This window comes from Callorhinus ursinus, unplaced genomic scaffold (genome assembly GCF_003265705.2).
Source record: "Callorhinus ursinus isolate GAN/ISIS: 27379988/994484 unplaced genomic scaffold, GSC_fseal_2.0 scaffold18, whole genome shotgun sequence".
Lineage (NCBI taxonomy): Eukaryota > Metazoa > Chordata > Mammalia > Carnivora > Otariidae > Callorhinus > Callorhinus ursinus.
Window position 1 is genome coordinate 28,662,888 of NW_027397080.1, and position 15,606 is coordinate 28,678,493.

A 15,606-nucleotide genomic window follows, 5' to 3' on the forward strand; every position below is an offset into this window, starting at 1 on the left:
TTTATCCACTTGCTGGAACTCTTAATATGTATTTTGCTACAAAAATATGAATATGTTGGAGTGTTCCATAATATATAGGACATTACATTTCTAAAATCTGGAAAATTTTCAGAATCTGAAATGCATATAGCCCCAAAGTTCTCTAAGAGGGACTGTGGACCAAGAGCATTCTCATGATTTTTATTATCCAGAGCATAGTACTAGTCAGCCCCTGACAGCCAGCACCATGCCGGGCACAGAACAGCCCTCCGTCAATACCAGGAGATGGTTGGGATAGTGATGGAGTTAGTCCTGCTTCTCTGACTTCTGGGAGACTGTGTCCTCTCACCCATTCCCTCAGAGCCTGCAGCCCCAGGCCCCTTGCTGTTGGTAGCAGGAGTGGGGTTAAATTAAAACTGTCTCCTGGGGCGCCTGGGTGGCTGAGTCGGTTGAGAGTCTGCCCTCGGCTCAGCTCATGATCCCCAGGGTCCTGGGACGGCGCTCTTCGTAGGGCTCCCTGCTCAGCGGGGGGTCTGCTTCTCCCTCTCCCTTTGCCCCTCCCCTCCGCTCATGCGTGTGCTCGCTCGCTCTCTCTCTCTCTCTCTTTCTCTCGCGCGCGCTCATGCACTCTCAAATATATAAATAAATAAAATCTTAAAAAAAAAAAAACCAAAACCCTGTCTCCTGGCCTGTCTGAGCCCTGGTTTTGCACAGGGAGCCAATCCCTCCTGCCAAACCACGACTGGGGAGCAGGGAGTTGCTGCCCCTGTCCCTGCTCCTAGTGAATGGCTCCATTCTTGGAGGAAGGCAGTGGAATGCTCTCTGGCGCCTCCCACAATGGCATCAGAGGAAGAGCCTGGAAAAGAAGGACCCATGAAATGAGGCTGAGCATGGGTCTGTGCTGGGTCCAAAGGTATACAGATGGTGTCGATGCTAGAGTCAGGGGTGACAGTAGAGGGTAGAGATAGAGATGGGGAGAGATGGCTATAAATATCCCATCATTTTTTTCCATCCTCACACCAAGCTCATGGGGTGGGTGCTGTTAAAGTTTAATAGGTCCTACTAAATAAACTCGCCACTTTCCCACCTGAGTTCGGATCCAGCTGAGAGAGACACACACTGGAACCCCATCGATAAAGGTAAAACGCCAGGTCTAGCACCTGCCAGAAGCTCAGTTGCAGAATGTGTGACAAGGCAGGGAAAGGCTGGGAGCCTTACATCCCTCCTCGGGGAACTATGAAGCCCATTTTAGAGACAAGGCATCTGAGGTTGTGACTGGAGGCCCGGAATTTGAACCCAGGTCTGTCTCCACTTCATTACTCTACCTTTCTTGTTGCTCTCAACAGACCCCAGAAACAAGGGCTCAGGACCTCCAGGAGCCCATGATAAAATGGGGTCCCCTCTGAAACAACATTAGGGGTTGGGAAGCCTGCAGCAGAGCCCTGGAATCTGGCAAAGGCTGCGCCATCATATCCCTCATCTCTCCATCCCAGGCTCTCTGCTCCCCGTCCTTATTTTTCTCTGTCAGATCAGCATTGCTCATTTCCCTCTGGTTACCATGCTTGGCCAGGCAGTTCTCCTGGTTTCATATCTGATCTGTACACCTGAGCCAAGGAAAGGACTTGCTTGCAAAAGCCACCTCCGTCTCCAGCTCATTAAACAGCAGGTACTCTTGTCGGGGTTCACCAATCACAAGCCTGATCCATGTCTGATAACTGGAACAAATCCCAGGAGGGATTCCAACAGCCCCTAGCTGCTCTGAACACCTGTGGGGAGGGCAGGGGCCCCTGGACCTGGAAAGCCCCATCTCCCTTGGCAGCTGCCCTGATTCTGTCTCATATCCTAGAGTTGTGGTCAGTTTATAAATCAGGCAGAGAAAGCTGCCTGGAGTTCAAGGAATGGGGTCCCAAGTCCAGAGAGGAGGTTGTTGCTGTTTCCCAAGCCCCTGCAAAAAATGTTTATGAACCAACCCTATGTTGGCTTTCCAGAATTCTGAGGCTGCATCTGAGCTCAGCAAGAAGAGCCCTGTGATTGATTAGGGATGTCTGCTGCAGCTGTGGCCTGGGAGGTGGTGGTGCTCAGGCCATGTGTTCACTTTCTCAGCATTTATGATACCTTTGGGGATGGATGGCCGTTAGGGGAGGGACCGTGTGATTGTGTCACTCTGGGCTTGGGGGTTGTGTGTGTGTGTAATTTTGAAAGATACACGTTTACAAAGCTGCTCATCAATCAATGGTCAGTGAAATCCCTTTCTTCCACACCATATGGCCCGTATGATCTCCAGCAAGCACAGAACCTTCCAGAGCTTTGTTGCTGTGTTTACAAAATGAAGGTAAGGCTGCAAGTTGGGGCAAGGTTGAATGCTTTAAAGTCCTCTCTCACTTATGGCAATGAAGAATTTAGTTATTTTTAATTGTTACTAAAAAGCCATACATTCTACAGGCCAGAAACAGGCATGGTAAGCAGGGGATGGAGTCTCAGACGTGCTTGTCTTCAGGTCCTGAGCAAATAGAGGAGGCAGGAAATTCGGTTCCTCCAGGATGTTGGAACCAAAGGCCTTCGTGATGCAGGTGAACCCCACTATCAAAATTCTGCACGAGCATGGCATTTCCTTGGGGCACTAGATTAAGTCCTTACAGCGGGCTATGTTTCGTCAATAGCCTCTTCTCCTTTGCTCCACTCCAACCACTTTCACCGCACCCTGCTGTTCCTCACACTCACCAAGCACACTTCTGCCTCAGGACCTTTGCACTTGTTGTTCCTGCTGCCCACACACTCGCTCCTGCCCCAGGTATCTTTGCAGCTCACTCCCTCACTTCCTGCAGGTCTCTGTTTCAAATGTTACCTCATCAGAGCGGCCTGTCCTGACCACCTTTTATAAAATAGCCTCTCCCTACGCAATCACTCTCTATCACCCTCATCCTGTCTCATTTTCTCATAGTACATATATGTTTCTTGTCTGTCACCCCCCATTAGAATATTAGCTCCATGAGGTTAGGAATGCTGTCTGTTGTGTGAATTGCTCTATCTCCAGCGCCTAGAACTGGACCTGGCGGGGGGCAGGGTTTCAGGAGATGTGCATTGAATGGGTCAGTGAGGTCAGGCATTCAATTTTTTTTAAGATTTTATTTATTCATTTTGAGAGAAAGAGAGACAGAGCACAAGCAGAGGGAGAGGGAGAAGCAGACTCCCCGCCGAGCAGGGAGCCCGATGCGGGACTCGATCCCAGGACCCTGGGATCATGACCTGAGCCGAAGGCAGACGCTTAGACATCTGAGCCACCCAGGTGCCCCCAGGCATTCAATTTTATGGAAAGAAACCGAGGTATAGAAAGGCTGAGGATTTGCCCGGTTATAAGAACTTTCTAGAGAGAACTTTCTGGAGAGTCCTCTGGGCCAAGCCCCATGCAGAGCGCTTTACATACGCCGTCCTTTAAACCCTCACAGTAACCCCCTGTGAGGCAGGACTGTCCCCATTTTACAGATGAAGACCAGCCAGGGGGAGTGATCGCTCAAAGCACAGAGCAGGTCGGAGGGGAGCTAGGATCTGAGGCCATCCTGTGTGACTCCTTGCTCTGTGGCCTCCGGAGCCCGGAATCGAGGTCTTCGGACCCCCAGGGTCCACCCAAGCCAAGCAGAAGTTTCTGTGTTGAGTGGGTCATAGAGTCCATCTCCCTGTCTCCAGGCAGCACTATATCTAAATCACCAGACAGAATCTTTCCAAATTTTATAAACTCCATGCCAAGGAAGTTCACCATTTCCCTTGTCTCGCCTGGCGGATGATAATCCTTGGCACAGTAAGATCTTCTGTCAGCCTAACCTAAATCCCCTTCGCTTCATATTTGACCTCTTTCTTCTCACCCCACCTTCCTGGGCAAGGCCAGCTAGAGAGCTTCCAACAAGGCACCAAGAGGCTTGGTTGAACTGGGAAGGGAGAGAAGTCCCGGGCTGTGTGCCCCTACAGTTCACCGCACACCCGCAAACCCCAGTTCCAAGGGTGGTGCTGTGTCAGCTCTTTGGGGCCCCGCCCGCCATGGTGATTTATGGGCTCTGTCACTCTGCAGGCTGTCCAGGAGACCACAGGAAGGAGCCACCATCAGGCTGAGGTGGGATGGAACTCGGAGAGGAGGCCCGCAGGGGGCTCAGGGGTCATCAGGAGTGTGGGGGTGGGGTGGAGTGAGGGGTGAGGGGGCAGAGACCCGGGCACTCCAGATGCGGGTAGGACATAGGACGGGGACCTAGCTATAGCCAGAGATGCACGGTCAGAGAGGCCACCCCCCTGCTGGCCCACAGCTGGGGGACGAAGACTGGCAGAGAGCGGAGAACAATGAAGACAGGGTGTGGGGTGGGGAGTACGTGAAATTCAGCTGTGTAGAAATCCACCTCGGGAGTTCCTACTTCTCTTTCTTCCAAAGACAAAAGTGACATGAAGGTGATGGCTGGTGAGAGGCCTTTCGCTGAGTTTGTTTCTCTGCAGACATCCCCAGGACCTGGTTGGAATCACAACCTCGGGGCGCCTGGGGGACTCCGGCGGTGAAGTGACTGACTCTTGGTTTCAGCTCAGGTCATGATCTCAGGATGGTCAAATCAGGCCCCAGCCTTGGGCTCCATGCTCAGTGCAGAGCCTGCTTGGGATTCTCTCTCCCTCTACCTGTCCTGCTCATTCTCTCTTTCTCTCTGAAATAAAAATAAATCCATCTCTAAAAAAAGAAAAAGAAAGAAAGTAATCACAGCCTAGCAGGCCTCCCCACCAGCCCTCTAAGCGTAGGAAACTGTGGCAGGGATCAGAACTACGTGTTCCGCGCAGCCGCAGCTGGACGCCCCGCTGTCCCTGCTCTGTACCTCGCTCCCTGGTTCCTGTCTCTGTCCCTGCAGCTTCCCGGCTTGTTGCTGGCCTCCCTCGCCTTAGATCTTTCTTGCTCAGTACTTTGGGCCTTCCTGCCTCCCTCTCGGGCCATCTGACTCCCTGGGAGCCGCTCTCTCCGTCAGCCTCCGGGCCCCTGGCACTTTCTACCCCTTCACGAAGTCTCTCCCTACCTGCCCCCTCCTGGTGTGTCCCCCCGGGTCCCCCATCTTTCAACTGGCATTGGCCTCAGTCTCTAACGCTCACCGACCACAGGTGCTCTGACCCGGCCCTGGGTAGTGAGTTCCAGGCAGCCTCGGGAGTGGGAGATGGGGTCTCCCAGCCAAGCGCTGCGACAGGAGAGGGAGCCCCCACATTTCCCTGAGCGGCAGGCAGCCTGGCACAAAGGCGAGGCAGCCCCCGTAGTTAGAGGAAACACAGCAGGCAACCAGCGGCTCCCTTTTATCAGGAGCGCATTTGGTATTCCAGGCCCGACCCCACAGAATGCTCAGATGCTCACAGGCACTCACACGTGCTCGCGCACACGCACACGCACACGCACAGGCAGGGACTCGGAGCGCAATGGACCAGCCCTGAGCAGTCTCGGCCAGCTGGGCTTCGAAACCACACTTGAAAATTCACATCTCCCCACAGGCGTCCGGAGACACCACCCTGCCACCCCCAAACCAGCTACCGTGGAGATGTCCCCCCTGCCCCTCAGTGTAGCCCACCCCCAACAGGCGGGGAGGGCGCTCTGGGCATGTCCACGGCCTGCGGAGGACGAGGGGCCCCGGACTTACACCCGCCCACGCCACGGAGACGCTAGCTTCTTCCTCGCAAGCGCAGAAGCAGGAGCGGGGACGGCTTGCTGGACCAGCCTCTTCAGCTAGAGGAAGGAAGAGATTTGTTCCCAGCACACCGTGTTGGCCCAGAAACCGGCCCCTCTCCTCGGGCGGGAACTCGGGGCCAAGCAAGCCCATCTGTTCGCCAGGCTCCTGTGATCTCTTTGTTTCCCGCCTTCTTTGTAGCCTCCTTGATTGATGAGACAAGGAAAGACGATCTCTGCTCATTTAACTTACTTTGAAGCTAACTCAAGTTGTTTCAATAACAAGTTAGTCTGAATAAAAATTGGTTTCCACCTGCTTCCATGGGCGGGGGCGGCTAGTGGTTCCGGCAGGGAGGGGGGGCGTACCTCCCTAGTGTGGAGGTGGCCCCAGAAACCAGGCAGGAGGAGCATCACCGTTGAGCACCCTGTATACGCTAATCATATATGTGTACGACATGTGCACTAGATACACACTAACCATATGTGAATATACCACATGTGTATTGCGTATATCCTATGTACAGCATATATGCACTCTAGCGCCCTCTATATGCACTGCATACACACTACATGCTATAGACTGAATGTGTCCCCCCAAAATCCATATGTTGAACTAATCCCCTCTCTGATGGGATTGGGAGGTGAGGCCTCTGGGCGGTGATTAGGTCATGAGGGAGGAGATCACAGTGTCTAGCCCCACACCCTGCTCCAGACCCAGCTTCTCCCCTGCACCTCTTAGCCAGGCTCTGTCACCTAGAAATGCTCACCCAGGGTCCCCCCCCACTCAGGTATGGGGCAACGCGAGCCCCGAGGACTCAGGTCGGGGCCACCCAAACCCAGATCCTGATCTGGCTTTGCCCGTGTTTAGCTCTGTGACCTTAGGCAAATGGCTTGACATCTCTGAATCCCTGTTACCTGGGCTGGCACCAGGTGTAATGCGGGTTCCCACCTATGAGGTCACAGGGACTATCCTAGGGTTGGGCGAAGGCACAGCGGCTCACAGACAGGCTCAGAGAGGGCATCTCAACGGATGGAAGGGGCCCGAGGGCTGAAAATGTGTAAGGCCCCTCAGTGACACCCCTAGACACCCACACCCCAACCCAGCAGAGGGGGGTGCCAGATAGAGGCGGTTGGAAGGCACCAGAGGAGCAGGGCATTTCACAAGCACCCTAGGGGGTGTCCCCGGTGCCCCCCCAGGGAGGGAGGTGTGAGGAGCGTGATGTTTCTCTGACACAGGAGCACAACCTCCTCCACAGCCAGGAAGTATGGCCCAGTTAGGAACCTGCTAATAATGACATTCCCTATCAGCTCAGGACGGAATGAGCAGCCTCCAGACCTGCCTGCCGACCTCAGGCCGCCCCTAGCCGTGGGAGGTCATGGCATGCGGGGCTGGGGGCCTGTCTGGGTTTGAGGGACGGGGCTGGGCTGTGGGTATGCTCAGAGACTGTTTAGATGAGAGGCTGGGGCTTCTGAAGAGCACCTGAACGGTTTTCAAAGACCCTTGATCATGGAAGTGTAGACGTGTCTAGGGCCACAGGACTCGGGCTGGAGGATCAGCGCTCAGAGAAGAGACAGGGCTGGGTGGCAGCCCAGTGAGAGGCAGGGGCTGGGTCTAAAGATAGACTAAGCTGGGGTCGAGGCCCAGGGAGGAGGGGCTTGGCGAGGGACAGCGGCAGGGGCGGGGGCTCCAGGCAGGCAACGGAGAGGGGACCAGGACGGCCACAGATTGGGCCACTGAGGGGTTCTGTCAAGGCATCTGGGTCAGGGTGAGAAGCCAGAGCCTCAGGTGGGGGCTGCCCACAGCACCCTTATTTCACAGCTACTGAGACCTACTGTCTGCTGGGGACAAGAGGTGTCTCAGGAGGCGACGGGGTGCTGTGTTTCCCCTAAAAATCACAGTGACAGGGGTTTTGATCAGGAGAGAGCAGCTCAACTCTGCTTCTGTCAGCAGCTCTGCTGGCTCCCCGAAGCGACCCCCCCGCCCCGTGCCCACTCCAGGGCTAGGGCGAAGCCAGGTGTCGTGTGGGGTCTGATCCAGGCCTCCCTGTCTACGCCCCAACTGCCACGAAGCAGCCTGTACTCTTCCCGCCCCCCCTTCTCCTTCTCCTCCCTCCCATACTCAGCTTTATTTTTGTCCCTCAGTTCCGCCCCCAGAGGTAGAAGTCAAGAGGAGTTTAGGCAAAGTTCACCGTCTCCAGTCCCAGGGCCCATACTGTTCCCTTCTCAGCTGGGGCTTCTGTGGGGGCCCGGTCAGCCAAGGACAGAGATGGGAAGGGGACATCCCTCTGCCTCTCTCCCTGACTGGTTTGTGGGGTCTACCCATTGGGGCGGAACTCTCCAGGGAGGACCCAGGATTAGCCACAGACCCATTTACAAGCCAACCCCGATAAAAAAAGTGATGTTCTTGTCTTCTAGAAAATACGGTGCCATTTCCCCACCAGTGTCCAGCCCGGCTTGTGTGCGTGTCGGGGTGTGGGAGTGGGGGCATCATTCCCTCTCCATCACAGCCGCCTCCCTCCCCCCCACCTCCTGACACGTGCCACTGCCATTATTAATAGGGAACTGCTTCCCCAGGCTGCTGCCGGCTGCAGGAGCATCCACCTCGCTTGGAGTGCTCAGCACCCATGGGGACAGCACTTGGGCTGGGAGCTCTAGCCCGGCTCCCCCTTCCCTCCCCCACCTTCCCCACCTCCCAGTATTGGCATATCAAGGCCTTGGGGTGGGAGGGAGCTGAGCTGCCCAGCAGGGATGCCCCAGAGGAAGCTCCCACCAGAGGTGAAAGGCTCATTCATTCATTCAACAAACATTTATTGAGCATCGACTATGACATGCTCACTGGTCTAGGCCTCGGGCTCACAGCGGTGAACAGATGCAGTCTCTGCCCTCACGGAGCTGACTTTCCAGTGGAGACAGACGAGAAGTGAGGAAACTACCAGTAAGTGAATGAAATGAAATGAAATGAAATGAAATGAAATGAAATGAAATGAAAAGCAGATCAGGAGTGCCCGGGGCTGCGTTCAACAAGGAGGTCAAGAGAGAGCTCTCCCCGGAGGTGACATCTGTGCCGAGACCTAAGTGATGACAGGCAGTCGGCCTTGCGAGGATCTGAGGAGAGCGTGCGTCAGGCAGAGGGGACAGCAAGGGCCTAGGTAGGGAAGCAGCATCGAGCCCGGGCTACCCCGGGGCAGAAAGGGCCGGGCTGGCCTGATGGGCAGGTGGAGGAGGGGTCCCAGGCCGAGAAGAAGCTGGAGAAGGAAGAAGGGGCCACATCAGGCAGAGGGCACAAAGAGGACTTTGGGTTTGTGTTGTAAGTAGAAGGAAAAGCCACTGGACGTCTTCGGCAGTTTTGTTCTTCCAAAATCACTCTGGCCACTGGGTCACGGGGGAGGAGGCGGCCAGCCGCGCTGCACAGGCGCAGGGTGTGGGGACCCTCACCAGCGGGGAGAGGAGTGAGGCTCCTAGGACTCGGGGCGTATCTGGCAGGTTGAGCCGGCTGAGGCGGCACAGATGTTCCTGGCCTCTCCGCCTTTCCCACCTCTCCCGGCAGGGATGAGGAGTGTGGCCTTTCTTTCTGCATAGCCCCCCATCCGGGCGCTGGGTCCTGGGCTGCTCCTCTGCCTCCCCAAGCTGCGGCTCACTCTTACTCCCAGCTCGGTCGGGAAGCCACGTCTTCCATTGCCCGGAGGGAAGAAGAGAGGGACCTCGGCTGCAGCTCAGGGGAGACTCCCACTCTGCTCCTAGCACCAGCGAGCAGCTCAACCCATTTTGCCGAGGAGAATGAAGGCACGGGACGCCGGTTATTCTTGGCTCCTGTGTTGGGCCTGGGGGTCCCGCTCCTCCCAGCAGCACAGGGGAGTGGGTAGGAACTCAAGACTGCTATCCACAGCCTGCCTGTGACTTCCAGCTTGACCAGATGCAAGCTGGGTGACCTTGAAAAAACAACTTACCTTTCTGAGCCTATCCACTTAATCAAGCCCTTCATGTGTTCAGCAAATCGTTACTGAGCACCTACTATGTGCCAGGACTTAGCATGGATGCTGGGGATGCTGCAGCAAACAAGAGGAATTTACAGTCTCAGAGGGAACCCGGGCAACAAGTCAACAATTACCCCGTGACTTGGGATCAGGGCTGAGAGGCAGAGAGTAGGGATAGAGCAACAGATGATCATTAGGAAGAGGGCGCCCATCTAGAGAAGGTGGTTGTGAGGCGGGACTGAGATCATATCGCCTGCCACAGGCCACGTGCCGGAGCCCACTAGCCACTCTTGCTAGGGACTCGGAGAGAGGGTGGGGGCATCAGAACGGGCCTTCAGCTCCAAGCCCAGAGCTGGCCAAAGCAGGGGCCAGGGACAGCCGGAGCCTGCTTTCTCCCCTGCCACTGGCCTCTCTAATCTAACCCCAGGTCTGGCGCTCACCCCACTTCTTGGAGTGGGGGAAGGACAGGGGACTCCCAGGCCTCTCCTCCCATGACCAGCCCTCTGGGCCCAGATGATGGGACATAAGGGACAGTGGCTCCTCAGAGTCACTCGTGGGGAATCCGTCTCTCTAGGCTCCAGAGAGCATTTGCAAAATCCTCTGTCACTCCTGGTCATCCGGGGCCGGAAACCCCTCTGAGACCCTTCCTGGAGACAGCTGGAGAAAGACACAGGGCCCCTCCCACAGTGGGATTCAGCCCTGCCTCCTGCCCTTCCCCCTTCCTCCAGCCTCCTTTTGCTGCAGTCATAAAGATGGTTTATAACCCACTCGGTGGGGAGAAAGTTCAGCGGAGCTCCGGAGCTGGCAGGGGGGCTGCCCAGAACTTCTACCAGCCCGCCCTGCTCCGTGGGGAGCCTGCTTCTCCCTCTCCCTCCACAGCTCTCCCTGCTTGTGCCCCAGCTCTCTCTCTCTTTCTCTCTCTTTGTGTCAAATAAATAAATAAAATCTTAAAAAAAAAAAAAAAAAAAAGAATTTCTACCAGCCCAGAAAAGAGGAGATGGCATCTTTTGGGAGGTTTAGAGTTGGGACAAGTAGGGACAGCTGGATATCCGTCCGAAATGGTCCTCCTCTGCCAGTGCCTCTGCCACTGGCCCAAGGAACAGACAGGAGAGGTGGGTTCAGGCTCCCTTGAGAAACCCCCTCCTGCCCCCCAGGATCACCCCAGTCCCACCTCAGCCCCACTTCTATCCTCTCCACCTCTCCCAGCCCTCCCCGGCCCCCTCTCCCTGCTGGGGCAGGAGAGAGAGATACACAAGCTCCTTGAAAGTCATCCCAGGCCCCCAGGGGGACCCCTGATCTCTTCTAGGCATCTCCGCTTTCTGGGGTCTCCTTTGCCTTTTTCAAAAATTTAAATAGACGATTTTTTTAGAGCAGTTGGGGACTTAGAGAAATATTGAGGAGAAAGTACAGAGAGTTTCAGTGTATTTCCTCTTCCCCTGCACACAGTTGTCCCTATTATTAACATCTTGCATTGGTGTGGTCCTTTACCCTTTCCAATTCCCAATTTGGGGCCCCAGTGTCCTGCTCTGGTTCTGTTTCCCCCTCCCTACTGTCAAATCTAGGGCTCACTAAATGACAGACACACCAGGTGACTGACGCACCAGGTGACTGATGTGAATACTGCCCTTCCTGGTGCTTGTCCCCACTTCCCCCTGTGCCCAGCTCATACTACGTGGCCTCCCAGCCCCTACACACCTAGAAAGACTGACCGATGAAAGTACAGGAGGAAGGGGCATTGGTTTGGGACACCCCAACCATTCTTGATCTTCAAGGTCTGGCTCCAACCACCGCCTCCTCTGAGGACCCCAGCCAGGTAAGGGACAGTGCTGGGTCTGGGCGGGACAGAACACAGAGGAAACACTGGCCTCCCTCTGGTCCTTCTGACTTCTCGTAAGAAGTTAATAAAACTGCAGGCAAGGATGACCCAGAGGACATGATTTACTCAGGCTGGGGAAAAGCTTTCAATAAGGTCCCTCCATAAAAGGCCATTAAGGGAGTAGAATAACCACAGGCTAAGGGGCAAGTGTTATGGATTCCTGAGTGGTTTAAGCAGAGGAATTAAAGAGGCATTCGGAGCCGAGAGACGTTATTAATAACCACACTGGGCACTTGTAAAGGTTTTTCATCCCAGCTAGCTTTGCAAGCACTATGTCCTCAGCACTCAGGTCTCTGGTGGAGATGGAAGGAACAAGAAGCTGGTGGAAGGGCTCACCCCACTTTTAAGCTGGATGAGTGGATGGGATGGGCTGGAGTCCAAGAGGAGCTTCAGGGTCCCTGGAAAATCTTGGGTGATATACTTGCTAGTGCTGAAGGATGAGACTCTGGCAGGAAGGGTCAGCCCTGGACAGGAAGTGGGGAGCGTGCAGGTTAAGTACAATGTCCAGCCTCCAGGACTGAGGGGGCATGTGACATTTGCAGCATGTGGGAGCAGAGAATCTGCAGGTCCCTTCCAGAGGCTCCAGGAGCGGAAGAATTCCCCGAGGAAGACGAGGCTACTCCTGGCCTCCTTCTAGCTTGTTCATGAGGACCCTTCTGGAGCCTGGACATAAGCGTGAAGAAGCCTGGACCTCACCTTGTATTCAGGCTGCCCCATCCCACCTGGACCCCCTGGATGAACGGTCCAACTTCCAAAAGGTCCCACATCCTCCTTGTAACCCATCTTTTAAGGCTCAGTCCGAGCAACACCTCCTCCAGGAAGCCCTCCCAGCCCTTACCCTGACTTTGCCCCTCGACCCTGGGTTTGCTCCCGTTCTTGACAATGCAGACCAGGACCCCTACTTCCAGAAGTTTCCAGGGTCCAGGGTCACCCATGAACCCCAGTCTCTGCTTTGGGTCTTCCTAGGCCTGTACTCCTAGAGATAGCTGGGCACAGAGAGGTCCTCAGAGAACCACCCCGTGAGGCTGAATTCAGAGCAGGCCATCTGGCACCTGCACCCCAACCCCACCCAGCTCTCCTCTCTGCAGGGTCTCCTTTCCAGAGTTTATCTCTCCTGCTGAAATTAGCATTCCTTTTAAATGTTTTCACACTCAAATCGTTCCTTAAATGTGCATATTAACTTGCCTTCGCTACTTCACCCAGCCTCACATTAATCTCCACACAACCCCATCACACTTAATATGTCTGGTCCTCTCCGCTCAGGCTCATAAACTCAGGGCAACTCCAGAATGGTCCCCGGTGCCCGAGGCTTACAGCTGCAGAGGGACAGATACCACCTGGAGGGCCAGGGGAAGGAACCCTGCCCCACTGGGCTTGACATCTACAGGCAGAGACCCCAAGGAAGCGGCCTGCCTTGGTTGCCCCTTTCTGAGTTACTCATAGTACCCCCAGCTTCACCTTCCTTATTCTATAGGAGAGGAAGCTGAGAGTGTGATGAGCCAAGTCACTTGCCGAAGCCGAACCTGAGAGTTGGACCCTGGGCATTCTGGGCTCCAAAGCCCAAGCCCTTGGCTGCCACTGTGGGCTCCTCAAGAAAGTAGCTTGGGGAAAGAAGGTGCTAGACCAAAAGTGGTCCGGTGATGTGGTTTGGCCACCGACGGACTACATGACCTTAGGTAAGGATGACTGGGGGATAAGAGCAGATTTTTATTTAGAGCTCTTCATGTATGATAATCCTCATGACAACCCTGTGAGGTAGACACTCTCACCACCATTCTATAGATTAGAAAGTTGATGCACAGAGAGGTTAAGTCACTTACCCAAGGACGAACAGCTAATACATAGTAAAGCCAGGACTCAAAGCCAAGGAGTCTGTCCTTTTAACCTCACATGGCAATGCCCCCTCAGTAATGACAGGGGAAGCCCATCATCACCCCACTCTTCCAGGTGGACGCCCAGCCATTAACAGCTGGAAACTTCACGTCCTGAGTCCAGTTGAACTTTCAGCTCAGACTGCATTTTACAGCCTGCACACCCTCCCATTTGGCCAAGTGAAGATGTCATAGAGCAAGGACCCCCACCGCACCCTGGCTCTGCGCTGCACCCCACCCAGCCCACCCACTACTTAGTGAGAGCCCCATGGGGCAAGGGCCTGAGTGTATGTGGCTTCATGCTGATCATTCCTTACTAGGATCCTTTGGGCTCTTCCCCCGGGACTGCCCTCCCCATTGGCAAGTCGGGACACCCTCTCTGAATCAGCCTAGGTCTAGGAGGCAGGTCAGGGCAGTGTCCGGGGGCTTCAGGCCCGAGTACTACTGTCCCCACGAGGAACATGCCAACAGGACAGGTGACCCAGAAGCGCCCCTTTCTCCCAGGCCCCTCTGCTGCTGACAAATGTTCCGGAGTCCCCACCATCGGGCTAGACGGTAAGAGTGCCCAGGGCAGAGCTCTGTCTTCAGAATCTGCAGCCCGTCCCCTCCGTCTGCCCCTAATGAGGGTCCGCAGGCCGGCTGCAGGTCACAGGGACTTGGGATTCCTGCCTTTTCTCCAGCCCTGAGGGCGGCAGGGAGGCGGGCCAGAAGTAGGCCGGTGGGTGTGTAACCAGGTCAGGAGTGGGGTCCTCACTCCCTCGCGGGGATACAGCAGTCCTGGGGCCTCCTCGATGTGATTTACCAGACAATGACAACCTTTAATGTCTGCTCTGCTATCATCTCCTTTATCTTAATACAATCTTTTCCTGTTGAACTCTCCAGAGTCCCAACTGCTATTTTCAATGGAGGGATTTTTTTTATTATTATTATTACAACTTGATACTGTGATTACTGCGGAGCCCTCAGTCTTTGTGGAGGGGAAATTAATAAGTTTTTCTTAAGCACTCTGCACGGGCACTGCATACTGATGAGGCCAGGCCAGTGTCCCCACGGCGGCAGTCAGTTATCAGTGTGGCCTCTCGCCCGCTGAGACCCAGCCGTTGCCACGTCTGCAGGGGGCTGGCCGGGCCGTGGGTACCAGCTCTGGCACCAGCATCTCTGGCCAGGGCTGGACATCCCATGAGGGCTCAGGGGTCCATCCTGCTCTGTTTCCGGCCGTGCCTTGGGGCAGGAATTATAGCTGTGGAATCCCAGACCTAGAAGAGGCCTTGTCCTCCCCTCCATTACAGATGGAGGAACTGAGGCCACGCAGGATACGACCTGCCTCAGTCATAGACCGCTGGTAGCTGAGCTGGGGCTCTCACTCCCAGATGACGTCCGGGTTCTCCCACTGGCTTCCCTCCCAGGAGGATGTGTTCTCCCGTTGAGGCTGGCTACAACCCCCCTTGCTGCCTTTGTCCCATTCTAACTGGGTGGAAGGATTGACAGGGGAGGTCTCTTGCCCCCACAGGGACAGTGGGTGGAAACACAGTCCTATCCCCACCAAACCCTGCCCCTCTCCCAGCACTAGTGGTGCCTGGCTGAGTAGGGGGAAGAGCTCCCTAGAGCATCCTGCCGCCCCCGCTGCCTACTCGGGCAAGCGTGGCAGTGAATGAATTAAACACCACCCCTGTCTCCCCTGACCCAGGCCATCCACTCAGCCCCTGCTTGTCCCAGCTGCCCTGGGGAGACAGAGGGGGGGGGAGGGGAGGGGAGGGGAGGGGAGGGGCGAGGCTGATGCCATGACCCGAGGCTAGGGCAGTCTTGGCAATAATTGTCCTCAGACCCGGAGGAGCCGGGAGACCTGGACACGGACTCAGGATTGGCCTGGAAAGTAGAAGAAAGCTCCTAGGTTGGCTCTGAAAAGACAGCCCTGCCCAGCCGCACTGATGCAGAGCAGTATCCAGTGCAAAGGGAGCGAGTCAGTTCAGACAGCAGGAGAAGACTCAATCACAAGGAAGCTTTGCCCCTCCTGGGATCACTGTAGAAATGAGATCAGTCAGGGCGCCTGGGTGGCTCAGTCGGTTAAGTGACTGCCTTCGGCTCAGGTCACGATCCTGGAGTCCTGGGATCGAGTCCCACATCGGGCTCCCTGCTCAGAAGGGAGTCTGCTTCTCCCTCTGACCCTTCCCCCTCTCATGCGCTCTCTCTCTCATTCTCGCTCTCTCAAATAAATAAATAAATAAATAAATAAAATCT

The 15,606-nt window shown here is 55.4% G+C and overlaps 1 long non-coding RNA gene across 1 annotated transcript in view; it reads right to left on the reverse strand.

Moving 5' to 3' along the window:
• Positions 1–5,705, reverse strand: part of LOC141374504 (uncharacterized) — a 64,350-nt gene extending 58,645 nt beyond the window's left edge. Inside the window, exon 1 of the long non-coding RNA XR_012381439.1 lies at positions 5,622–5,705. This is a non-coding gene — a long non-coding RNA (uncharacterized lncRNA). The remainder of the gene's footprint in view (positions 1–5,621) is intronic.
• Positions 5,706–15,606: the final 9,901 nt, after the last annotated feature.